The sequence below is a fragment of the Octodon degus genome, unplaced genomic scaffold (genome assembly GCF_000260255.1).
Source record: "Octodon degus isolate 3935 unplaced genomic scaffold, OctDeg1.0 scaffold00100, whole genome shotgun sequence".
NCBI classification, from domain to species: Eukaryota; Metazoa; Chordata; class Mammalia; order Rodentia; family Octodontidae; genus Octodon; species Octodon degus.
The window spans coordinates 6,794,531-6,807,067 of NW_004524676.1; positions in this window are offsets into that span (position 1 = coordinate 6,794,531).

Genomic DNA, 12,537 nt, shown 5'->3' on the forward strand with positions numbered 1-12,537 from the left:
GGAGCGGGGTCGTGCAGGCTCGGCGAGACCACGCGCGCGTCTGCGGGGACGGGACCGCCCGGCCAGTTCTGCCCGCTTCGGAGGCGGCGCCGAGGGCCTCGCCGGGGCGCGAGGGGTTGCTGCCCAGACCGCTTTGTTTGCTTTCTTCGGCAAACGTGGTGGCGGCGCGGGTGGAACGGCCGACCCGAGGGCCGTGCACGCGCGGGACTTTGTCCCCTCCGCAGGGGACAGGCAGCTGCTGCATGCCCGCCACTTGGCCCCAGCAAGCCGGGAAGGCGCGCCCTGCCGAGGTGGTGCAGGAGGTGGAGGGCGTGACACCGATGAGCTTTTCGATTAAAACGCCATTGTTTTAATTCCGAGATTTAAGGATGGGATTTGACTGAGCCTGGTGACCTATTTGGCCATTGTATCTGGATTAAAAGAAATTATTGTGTTAACAAAGGATACTCACTGCAGCCAAAGGGTTAGGGAAAGCAGCATAAATTAAGAGGTGGAACAGGGCACATAGCTTATATTACTTTAAAAAAAGGACGCCGATGGCCTCCCATTACCCCGCGCTGAGCCGCCTCCCCACACACACCTGAGCAACTTCGAATTTAATGAAAATTGCCCAGGAGAGCGCGGTTTGTTGCCGTAGTACAGGTCTCTTAGACCTGTCCAGATTTAAATGAGATCCTACGCATTGCTAATTTAGCTCGTTCATGGAATAAACACCGAATAGCACTGGTTAAACAAGTCCTCCCAGGTGAGGCGTCTTGGCCAGGACTGAGTTCCCTGCTATGAACAGTCTTTCATCACGAAAATGACGTGAAATGTTTCCTCAAACGTCTTCACGTCGAGGGAAGGGACAGAGGTGGAGAGGCTTTTCTTGCTAGGCCCGCCGCACTTCCACTTCCCGGGCTCTCCGAAAGCTTGGTCTGGAGGCCCTCACTTTTACTGGTTAACTGGTTAGACTGGTTACCACAGAAATAAAGTTGACATTCCCCAGAGAAATACTTTTTAAATGACTAATAAATGACCAGGTTTTTGTAGTATTTTAATAAGCACCTAATGTCCTGTCCAGAGGAACTTGTGCAGGCCAAAGAAAACCCTTCATTTAATGTAAAATATCCTAAAAAAGATAAGTAACTGAAAAATGGAAAGAGAAGGTCGTTCCTCTAGTTACAGGCAATTCATAGAAGCATGCAGCTCAAAATCCACAGATAGGCCTCCTTCACCATTAGAAGACCTGATGGCGTTTCTCGCTTTTGTCAAGAAAAGGTAGGTAAGAGAGACGAATTTGTGAGCGTGGAGAAGAGAAAGCTAGTTTGACCTTATGGGTGGCCCAGTTTCCTGGAGAACACTTTTATGTTTCTGGCAACCCTTTAAATGATCCTCTCTGTATTGGCCCATTTTCTGTTGTAACAACAAGATACCTACAGATGAGTACTTTGTTTAAAGAAAAAGGTTTGCGGAGCTCACCGTGTCGGAAGTTGACAGTCTGGGATCAGGTTGCCTCCGTCCATCCTGGCTAAGGAGCCCCTTGGCTGCTAGCTGCGTGGTCAGTATCATCGGAGGAGGAGACCACCTAGCAAGGAGTGGAGGGATTGAGGAGCGGGCTCAGTCGTCTCCTGACAGCTCTGTCTGGTCACCAGCAGCCCTGGGGAGCTAGGTTAGTCCCTTGTGAAGGCGATTCTTTTGAGAGCTGGTTAGCTTGTACAAGGCCCCAGCTGCACACAAGCACACCGAGAGCCCGCCTTCTGGCCATGATCGTGTGGAGGACGCAGAGCAGACCCGTGCATGGCACCTCCTTTCCACCAGCAAGTACGTCCGTGAGGGCGGCAGTGTTACCTGTGCTGGTTGCTACTCTGTGCTCAGGTGTTAGGACCCTGCTTGGCAGTTGGCATTCAATAAATGTTTGATGAATGAACTCATTAAGAAAGAACCTTTTCTAGGTTTACCACGTTTGATCCCCTGATTGACTTCCTGCCCTTCACATCTAATAGGGCTGCTCTGAAAGTCGGAGAGGGAAGGGGAGAAAAGCCTTATTATAAAGGTCTATTGCATATTCTACTTTTTCTTTACCCCACCCCCTTCCTTTTCCTTCTCTTTGCTTACAGTTTTGCTTAAATTGAGTGCTTGCATCACTTGTGACTAGCAGTGTCCTAACACATACAGCGGTGGGTGGTTGTTAGGCGCCAGGCCCTGGGCTCCGTGTTGTACATGCGTTACGTTGCTTACTGCCCATCGCAACCCTGCAGCATGCCATAAGCCTATAGACGGGTGGTAAACAACTGTGCTCGGCTTTGTTGGAACGGGTTGGAGTGATCTGCAGGATCCATTTGAAGGATTTTGATAAATGGAATAGAGCTGTTTCTTCCAGAGTTTCAACCCGAATGGTTACCGAGACAAATGGTTGAGTTGCCTTTTCAGGAGTGTACGATAGGACAGGTACTCCTCTGGCCTCTTCTCCGCGGTCTCATCTGCTGGCACGCTTGGCCATTCAGTGTGACTGTGAAGGACAGCAGATAGTGTGGTGACACTTGACCTGATTTGAATCTGGTAGGCTCAAGCAGATGCAGTGAAGTCTTTTTGAGTTTAGAAGTAATGCCTGCGTGGAGGTAGTGACTTGCAGAGATGAAATCTCAAGGGTTCTTGGAGCCCTGTGAAGCTTCTCTGGTTGTGTTTAAAGATGATAAGAGACTCAGTAGTAGAGCACTAGTGGGGTGACTTTGACTCATTTCTACTAATAACACTTGCATAGAGCTTCATATCCTATGACAGGCTTCCACATTCTTCATCCTGTTGAATTCTCTTTCAGCCTGGAATGTCTTGGGTGTCCCTTGGAGATGATACTCACCAAGGTCCCTGCTGTGCACACAGAAGCTGTCCGTGGCGGTCTCCTCACAAGTGGTGGACAGCCCGTAAGTGGGCATCTGAGCCGTGGCCACAGGAAGCCAGCGTGGTGCCCCGGCTCCGGACGTGCACAACTCCTCCAGCATGGTCCCTGCTCTGCTCCAGTCATTTTTCATAAGTTGCCCAAGATTCGTTATGGAGCCAGGTCTTCTACCTCCTCTGATGTCCCCCACTTTGTGGGGATCGGCTTTAGGGGAGCCGCAGACCCCAGCGCCTGCAGTCTGAATTGCAGGAGGCTTGTCAACTTGTGACTTAGTTCTCTGGAAACTCCCTTTATGGGCTGGAAGTGGCAGAGGAGGGGGAGCCTCCAGTGAGCAGCTCGGAAGTGGTCCCCACATACTCATCTGTCAGTCTCTTTCTTCATGATGTGGTGTTTCCCCTTTAGTTTCATTTATATAAAATTCACATAACAGCTTCTTAGTAAACTCAACACTGTTGTGCAGCTGTCACCTCTATCTAAACCCAGATTATGCCTATTTTTTAATACCTATTTTTTAATCTTTTCTTTACCCATGTACTTATACAGGTCTCACTCTGCAGCTCGTACTTGGAGTGATCCTCCTGCCTCAGCCTCCCCAGCTCTGGGCTTACAGGCTACACCCCGCCTATGAAGTAGTCACTCCTGTTCACCTCCTCCCTCCCAGCTGCTGGTGGGCACCCGCGCCCTTTCCATCTCGAAGCATTTGCTGACTCTGGTCAGTCACACGAATGGAGCCTATGATACACTCCGTGTCTGGCTCCTCCTGCTCCCTGGGAGCTAATTAAGGATGTGGGAATTGATCATCTCTAAGATGGCTTTCAACTTCAGAATAGTAACTGGATTCACGGGCTGCTGGACAGCAGTCCTCACCACCGAGGGCCGGTCTGCTTTCTCTCTGCGTCCCGGTCAGTGCGCACCGTACCGGCACCAGGGCTGCTGCTCCGCCTCAGCCAGTCCCGGTGCTTCCTCAGGAAGAACCCAGGGCAGTAACCCCGCTGTGGAGAGGTCACTTTAATTTAGGAGCAGGCAGTATTTGGTTGTGACGGGTGTCACATGTCCCTTGGAGCATCATTTCTAGAGAAAGAATGGGCACATTCTTAGTGTATGGCAAGAGATGTGGCTGAATATACTACTGCACGTCTATCTGAAGTCCTGCTGAACGGCTATTCCAAATAACGGAGAAAGGGAAAATCTGGTGACGTTGCAAAAACCTCAGTGGTAGGAGCTCAGATTTTGTAAGAAAAGCAAGCCAGGCCCATCCATGTGCATGGCTTCTGGAGTATGCGCAGATCCCGGGAAGTTCATACTGGTCTTCACCACAGCACTTTTGAACACTGTATATTCTATTATCCTACAACAGTTGTGTGATAAGAAAAAGCACAATGAAATTTTCTCACTGGCTGAAGTCAGGAGCGTGACGTTTCTCCTCACGTGTGAGTCCTGCCTTATGGTCAGCTGCTGTAGCTTCGGAGAACACGAATTCTCCTCTGGCTTAGGCAAGGGATCGCCTGTCTTGAGAGCCAGTGGCTGTCCTGTCTTGGCAGCTTTTATTTCACAGGTATACTAAGAACCTATTATGTCAGGCACCCTTTCTTCGTCTGAGAACGACAACAGTGCGTAGTCGTAGGCTAGCCACACGACCCTGACCCTAGGAGGCCATAAAAGACATTTCTTCTGGGCCAGAGGTCCACATTCCCAAGCTTGGCACTCAGTATTCCTGGCTCACAGCCCACCTCACCAGCGAGGAGTAGTCCCCTCCTCCGTTCTGCATATTACTGTTGTATAATAATTGCATACTGTTTCATTATAATGGCTAACTCAGAAATAATCTTAACTAATCAAGAATAAAGTAAACCTCCTTGGGTAAGACCCACCCCTGGCAGTTCTGAGTCCTCTCCCCAGGCATGCTCATAAGCCAGTGCCCCTACTCACACTGCCACTTGTTTTCAATGATTAAGAAAAAGAAAATAATTAAGCATCTGTTTTTCCTAATTTGAAAATTACTCTGTGTTTATAGCAGAAAACTGCAAGATACAGTAAAAGGTAAAGAATCAGAGAATACTACTCATAATCTCACTGATAAATGGTAGTTTCAGTGCAAAGAATAAATCCATTGGAGTGAGAAACCTGAGAAATTTGGAAAAAGGTGATCACAATTGTGTCGTGGAAGAGCTAGCAGGTCTTTTTCTTTAATTCTGTAGAATTCTTAGTTCTCGGAATGAACCACAGCGAGAATTTGCTTTGTAAAGCAGTATTTTGAAACCATGTACCTAGTGTTACTGTTACATCTTAAGATTTTGGTCATTGGGCCAGCCAAATAGCTCAGCAGATTCAAGTGTCTGCTTAGGCAGACGCAGGGACCGGGAGTTTGATCCCCAGGCCTGCCAAGCCGGCCCCGCCCCCAGGGTGTGCTGAGATGGGCCGTGAGACTGGGCGTGGTGGTGCACGCCTGTAATCCCAGCACTTGGGAGGCTATAAATAAGAGGATCACTATGAGTCTAATCTGTGCAGTGAGACCCTATAGACCCTGTCCATTAAATACAAAAGAAAAAAAAGATTTTGATCATAAATGACAAGTGTTCCAATTTTCATTTTGCTATTACTAGCCTGAGGAGGTCATCTAATTGAATTTTTATGCAGTATCATAGCCCTCAAAACTAGGGCTAATTTTGTCTCTGATAAATACAGACAATATTCAACAAACCCAGTTTAGAGAACTATATGAAACATTTAAAGTCCTGTTTTGTCTTTTTAAAAAAATCTGATTTCTTACAGCCATAATTAATCATAGCTTTGCCCAGCTGAATCTGACTATTCAAAGCAATGTCTAATTTGATGCAACTGTCATTTGCTAACCATTAACACAAAGTAAAATGAGATAAAACAGAGAAAAGAATAAGTTCTTTGCCATACAGCCATCACTACCGCAAATAGGTAATCAACTATTTTCAGCACACACAAGGTCTTGGCGGTGGGTTTGCTGTGGAACTTCGACCTTTTAGTTGATGAAAGTGAAGAGGAGCGTTGCGTTACTACAGAGGAAGGCAGAAGGATTCGAGAGAGGCCGCAGGACGGGGTCTTGATGGCTTCAGGGGTCTTTGCTAGCGCTTGGTGCATTTGCACCATATATTGGGCTTCTCGCTTAGTTCTTACGGGGCCCTAAGAGATGGCCATCAGTGGCCTGAGTGTTTTAATGAGGGCCGTGCGCTAAGCTGCTGATGTAATTGCCCACGATCAGGGAAGAACCAGATCTGTCCCCATGGCTTCTCTTACTCTAGTCTCATGCTTAATCATTAGCTCTGAGGCTTCCTATTTAGGGAGTAGCAGGGTCAGCCATAATTTAAATTCCATTCAGCAAATACTGTTGGTCTTGGCCACTCTCCCAGAGCCGTAATATGGTTACTTTCCTCTAGGAATTTGTAGTATGATTAGAAACAAATATAGGATATAAGACCATTTAGAATTCAATTCCAAACTGGATATAACCAAAGCCAAAATATTTACAACAGAATATATATATATACTTTGGCCATTCAAACATGACAAATATATACAGAATTATAACTCTTTTACTCATTTTGTTGAGTGTCTGATTCAACAGAGTGAACCGGATGCAAATAAAAACATAGTTGGAGGAAACTCTTCAATAGAGATGAAAACAGCCCCCCAAGATCAAGCAGTGAGAGCGCGGGCCTTACGGATCATCTTCTTTGTGGCAAGCAAGAGAGACTCAATCCAAGCAAGGAAAGCTGTGTCTTTCTCTCTAGGAATGCACCAAGGGGTTGGAAGCACCCTCCAATTAAGTGCCAGATGGCAGTGTATTTTTTAAAAAACGGTATGGCTAAGTAGAAATTAAATGAAGATTTATGTCCTTTGATTTTGGTTCCAGATCTTCCACTTAGTAACTCTATGATCTTAGATAAGTCAGTCAGTCTTTCAGATTCTCAGCTACCCTATTTGCAAAATAGAAATGCGATAGCAATCGGTGCGCTGCTCGAGTGCGCGGGGCTAGCTGGGATGCAACCCATGAAGGGTGCGTCGGGAGCCGTGAGGCTGTGTTATTGCCCTTGTGCCTTGGATGTGTTCGCATGCAGCACAGATGTCTAATAAATACGTGTTGAGCCTAATGGCTAGGTTTATACACAAAATAAACAGAGCCTGAGAGGTGTCTCACCACGATGTGTTTATACCAATTATGTGGCTCCCCGAGCCCTTCGGTGCCAGAGTGTAGCACGTCCTCATTTGGCTCCTACTCTCAGCTGCTGAACGCTGGAGTGGGCCTGAGCTTCAGTGTGCCTGAGCATCTCATTGTCCCCAGGGGCTTGGTGACATGCTGTGGGTGAACGTCCTCAGTGGTGACCTTATTTAGAGATAAAGATGCACAACCTCAGTACACACTGGGGAACAGCAACAGGGTTTGAACTATAGGAAAAAGCAAAATAAAACAGAAATAAAAATAACCACTCTCTCCGGAGAACAGTTTTGCGGTGCTGCTCCTTGCCTCCTGCATTGTGATCAAAATACGTGGCGGGAAGTCAGCGTAGGTCTCCTCGGCAGCTGCTGTGTACAGGAGGTCGGCTGCACATCTGGACAAGTCGTTGGAGGGTGGGTGGGTGTGTTTGCAGATGTTCCGAGCTTTCTGGAAACAGCAAGATGGAAAACATGGTCTTCATGGCCTTTCTGCGCATTTATCTCAGAGTAAAAATTCCCATTCACTCAATTGTGTTTATCAAAATGATTGGACAGTTAAAGTCCTCTTCTCTAACTTTGCTTTGCTGGGAAGACACTGGAATCCTGGTTTCTCGACTCCGTCTCTGAAAGCACTGGCTCAGGGGGCGTAAGTGTCTATTTCTTCTGAGGTGGGTCAGGGGAAAGCTGGATTTGTGGCTCTGCAGGCAGGGCAGCCTCAGCAGTGTCAACAAAGCCCCCATTGGCCAGTCCAAAACTTGATACTTTTTGTGTCTAGGGGTGAATTTTGTACAATAATTATTAAAGTATAAGTCCCCTAACCCATGGTTAATTTAAAGCAAGAATCAGGTGGATCATAACTTGATATTCCTGATACTGACTTAATCAAGTTCTCTGCTGAACACAAAGTCTTCAAAAAGAGAACTTGTAGATGCCAGTGCATTTGGTGAGTATGAAATAATAAAGAACAGTTTGGTAAGCTTAATGTTTAGTGGTGTTGAGTTAGGACAGCACGATGAATCCATTGACGAAAAAGAGAGCCCCGCCTAGCAACAGGGGCACGCGCCAGGCTGGCTGCATGTGGCACTGTCGTCCCCAGGTGTAGACTGTGAAGCAGTGAAGACTGAATCTCTGAACATGGTGCAGTTCGGCGGCGTCTCGGTTCAGCACCAGCGGGAAAATCTCTCTTCCTCTTAGTTCAGTGCAATAGCACAGTGTGGGAAGGCAGCGCAACTCCTCAGGTAGGATGGTGGCTATGGAGTAGAGAGGCAGAGGGCAGCGTCACCAGAGTCTGCCAGACAGGCCTTGTCAGAAAGCTGAGGAGCTACCCCCAGAAAGGAGCCCGTCCCCAGAAGTAACTCACGAGAAGCAGGCACTTTGCAGAAACTCCACAAAGCATAATTGCAAATAGGCATATTGAAAGTACACTGCACAACTGCCTAAGCAGAAATTGATTTAGGTCAACCATTGTGATGAAAAATATTCCAGCAAAAATAGTCATGAGACAAGAATCATGTAGCATGCATTGGGAGGGTTTGCAAAACAAAAACAGCATGCCCTTGAAACGGTGCCCTACACCAGGGAGCACTCCAGAAGTCCCCCGTGTTCCCTCCCAGTCACTAGCCTCCCAGTGGTAATCAGTTACCTGGCTTCTAACAGTGTGGATTAGTTCTGGCTTTAAATTGTGTATAAATGGAATGAGCGCACATCCTTATGTCTGAATTCTGTTACTCAGCTTTAAGAGATTCGTTCAGTTTTGTAGATAGTTGTACATACATACATAGTATTTCATTGTCTAGTTGTACCACAATTTAAACGTTTTGCTTTTGAGGGGCATTCAGGATTTCTCCAACTTTTGTCTATTATGCAAGCACTGCTGTCATAAATGTGGCAGGAGACAGAGCTCAGCAGTGCAGCGCCTGCCTGGCGAACACGAAGTCCTGAGTTTGAACCCAGCACCTGCTGTGAACCCTGAGCGACGTCTCTGGTGACCGCGTGCGCGCACCTCACTGCCCTCCGTCCGTGGAGCGCGGGCTGGATCCCAGTTTGTCGCGTGCTCCCTGCTAGAAGTGGCTGCCAGCTTCCCAAAGTGGCTGTGCTGATTTATTTTCCTACGAGAGATCTATGCAAGTCCCAACTTGCCCCGCTTACTATTTTTCCATCTTAGCCGTTGTCATGGGCAGTTCTGACGTGGTGGCTTTAGCTCGCCTTTCCCGGCTGAGCAATGGACGCAGACACTTCCCCTTCCTTTAGAAACCCTCCTGCGAGTGAGTCTTTTGTCCATTTTGCGGTTGAGCTTTCCATCCTTCGCTTACTGACTTACAAGATTTCCTTAGGCGTGCTGGCGTTGTCGGGTTTTGCAACTGTATATGTAGACGTGTCTGTTTTCTCCCACTCACAGTTTGCCAACTCAGTTTTAGTGAACGTGTGGTCTTGGATTTAATAGAGTGAAGCTTATCTCATTCTTTTCTCTTATGCTTCATTTTCTTTGCTTATTTCCTGCCTCGGTAGGCATTGCTTACTCCTGGCTTTATTGTTCTACCTTTCAGTTCATTTCTGCAGTAGTCGGGAACTGACTTGTGTACAGGTGAAGTAGAGGGCTCGCGTCCACCTCGCTCACCAGCGCGCGCTGAGAGGACCCCGCGCTTGCCCGCGTGCTGCAGGACAAGGTTCTCGCGAATGGCGCAGTCACGCCCGTGCACGCGCGCCTCCGGGGTTCTGTTCTGCTCTGCTGGAGAGACCCATTCTACACCAGGGCTCTCGATTTGAGCTAGGAAGCTTTATAAGAGTTCCTGATATTTTATAAGTCCCCCAAATTTGTCCTTCAAGAATGCCTTGTAGGGCCTGGGGATACAGCTTAGTGGCATAAGGTTCCGAGTTAGATCCTCAATACCAAAAAAAGAGAATGCATTGTAGGAAGATTTATAAATCTCTGAAAACCAACTAACCTGCTAGTCGTAATAGCATATTTAGATTTTTTTTTTTTAACTTTTGCAGAACCGGGGATTGAACTCAGGCCCTTGCACTTGACAAGGAAGCGCTTATTCTACTGAACCATCTCCCCGGCCCCTTTAGATCTCTTTTTAAAACATTTATTTGACTGTATACTTTTCTCAACTGTATTTTATAATTTTCAGTCTCATACATCTTTAATTGGATTTATTCTAGGTGTTTGGTGCTTTTGATACTGTTTTATTTTCTTTTTTGTATTTGGTACAGGGTCTCACTATGCAGCTCAGACTCACAGTGATCCTCCTGTCTCGTCTCGGCCTCCTCAGCACTGGGATTACAGGTGTGCACCTCCACGCCCAGTCTCATTCCCAATCTCAGCACTCTCCGGGGGCAGAGACGGTGAAGCAGACCATCAATATACTGATTGTAATAAATATTTTTGTACAATTGAATAAATATGAATAAGCAACTAGTAAGTGCAATTTAACTCACATAACAATTAGATTAGATGTGCTAACTGTGCTATAATATTTGTATCTCCTACATCTTTACTGATATTTTGGTTTTGGTCTTTATTACCAGTTATTGAGAGAGTTATGTTAATGAATCTCATTCTGATTGTTCTTTTGTATATTTTTTATTCTGTTCAATTTATTATTTATTTTGAAGCTATGATACTAGATGCGTAGGTATTTAAGACTGTCATATCATCCTCTTAAACTTCACATTGCACTTTAACCCTGATCTTGCTTTATCTTTAGAATTAAAAGAGTAACCATATTCTCTGACAGTATATGTACAACTATTCACATACATTAATTATTTTCATATTGGTTTAGCCTTCCCTCTACCTTATCCTCTTCGGACAGAACCACTTTTCTTCCCTCTTGTCATCTCTGTCCCCCAGGGCACAATGCCTTGCATAGTCTGAGCTCTGTAAGACTGTATACTGGATTCAACTAGAAATCCTGTCTCTTGCTTTAAGAGAATGTCATATTTACAAATCAGATTTTTTCTCTTTTCTTTTCTTTTCTTTTTTTTTTTTTTTTCCAGAACCATTGATTGAACTCAGGCCCCTGCATTTGCCAGGCAAGCACTTATTCTACTGAGCTATCTCCCCAGCCCCCTACAAATTAAATTTTTCATGGAAGGGTATTATAGACATTTCTTATTTTGTTAAATAATTATCTGCTTTGGAGATGAATTCACTTTTTAATGAATCATTTAATTAGCTTCTGTTATATAATTTAGAAAGCAAACGTGGAACGGAGGTGCCATGTAAGTTAACTGTGTTTGTTTAAAATATATTTGACTTGGAATGTAGTTAAATAATTACCAAAATAAATACATGTTTGTTTAAGATAACTTAAGTAGCAACAGTAGTGATTCTTTAAAAAGTACTGAATTTACTCAGTCAAAATCACTTGCCGAAGGCTATTTCTCAGTTTTCAAAGAGCTGGAGTATTCCGCCTCCTGGTTGATCACATTAATAAATGGATGTATTAAGCAAAAATAGAGGCAGAGGATTGTGGGAAGTGAGGAATTTACGCGCGCACGTCCCTTGTTGGCAAGGGCAGAACCTGCATGCAAGTCCGCTGATGCCCTGTGCGTCTGTAGAGGCGAACGTGCCCATGAGAACGCCTCCCTGAAAGCACACGGCTGCTTGCGACTTCCTGAGTGACCGGCCCCTTCCTTTTTTCTTTACGGCTCCTTATCACTAGATTCTGAAGAACCAAAACACACACGAACATCTGCCTCGAGCAAACACCGAGTTTCCCGGAACCCCAAAGCGGAGCCACCCAGCGTGGGGCGGGAGGGCCAGCCTGATGATATTATGTTTATTTTACGCTGTCTGCTTAGTTTTTGTTTCCAGGCACTGGGCTTAATTTAGTTTCCAGAGCCAGAAATTATTGTTGTTTGTGTATCTAAATTTATTAATATTCTTCTTAAGAAATGTTTAGGTGCAGTATATTCCAGGAATCTTTGGAAAACCTCTTGGTGAAACTTAGACTGTGGTTCTGTGAAAGCCAACGAACACACACGTGATGAAATAGACCCTTGGAGGACCCGGGTTCTCCCCAGGCATGCGCATGGGGACGTGGGGTGCTGCCGAGGTCGCCTGGATGAACTCAGGAGGGAGCGCGCCCTCCGCCTCAACTCTGCTCAGGGCAGCCGAGGTGCTGTCCAACCCCTTCTCAGAGGTGTGTGTGTGTGTGTGTGTGTGTGTGTGTGTGTGTGTGTGTGTGTGATTTTTTTCATAGGACAGGGAGCATGGAGAAGCAGGCACCCAGTGTTTCCTCGTACTCCAAATGCTATCCCACTTGGTTCGGGGCCGCAGTAGTCCTGCCCCTGCCGTGGAAGGCCTGCCCTGTGCTGCTTGCGATAAGGAAGCCTCTGATTTGGCGTAACAACTGGCAGGCTGTGGAGGTCTGTGCCACTTCCCCAGCCCCGTGTCTGAGAACACCTGCTGCCCGGGCTCTGCTGGAAAGGGCAGGCCTGAGTACCCCTGACCCCGTCCCGGG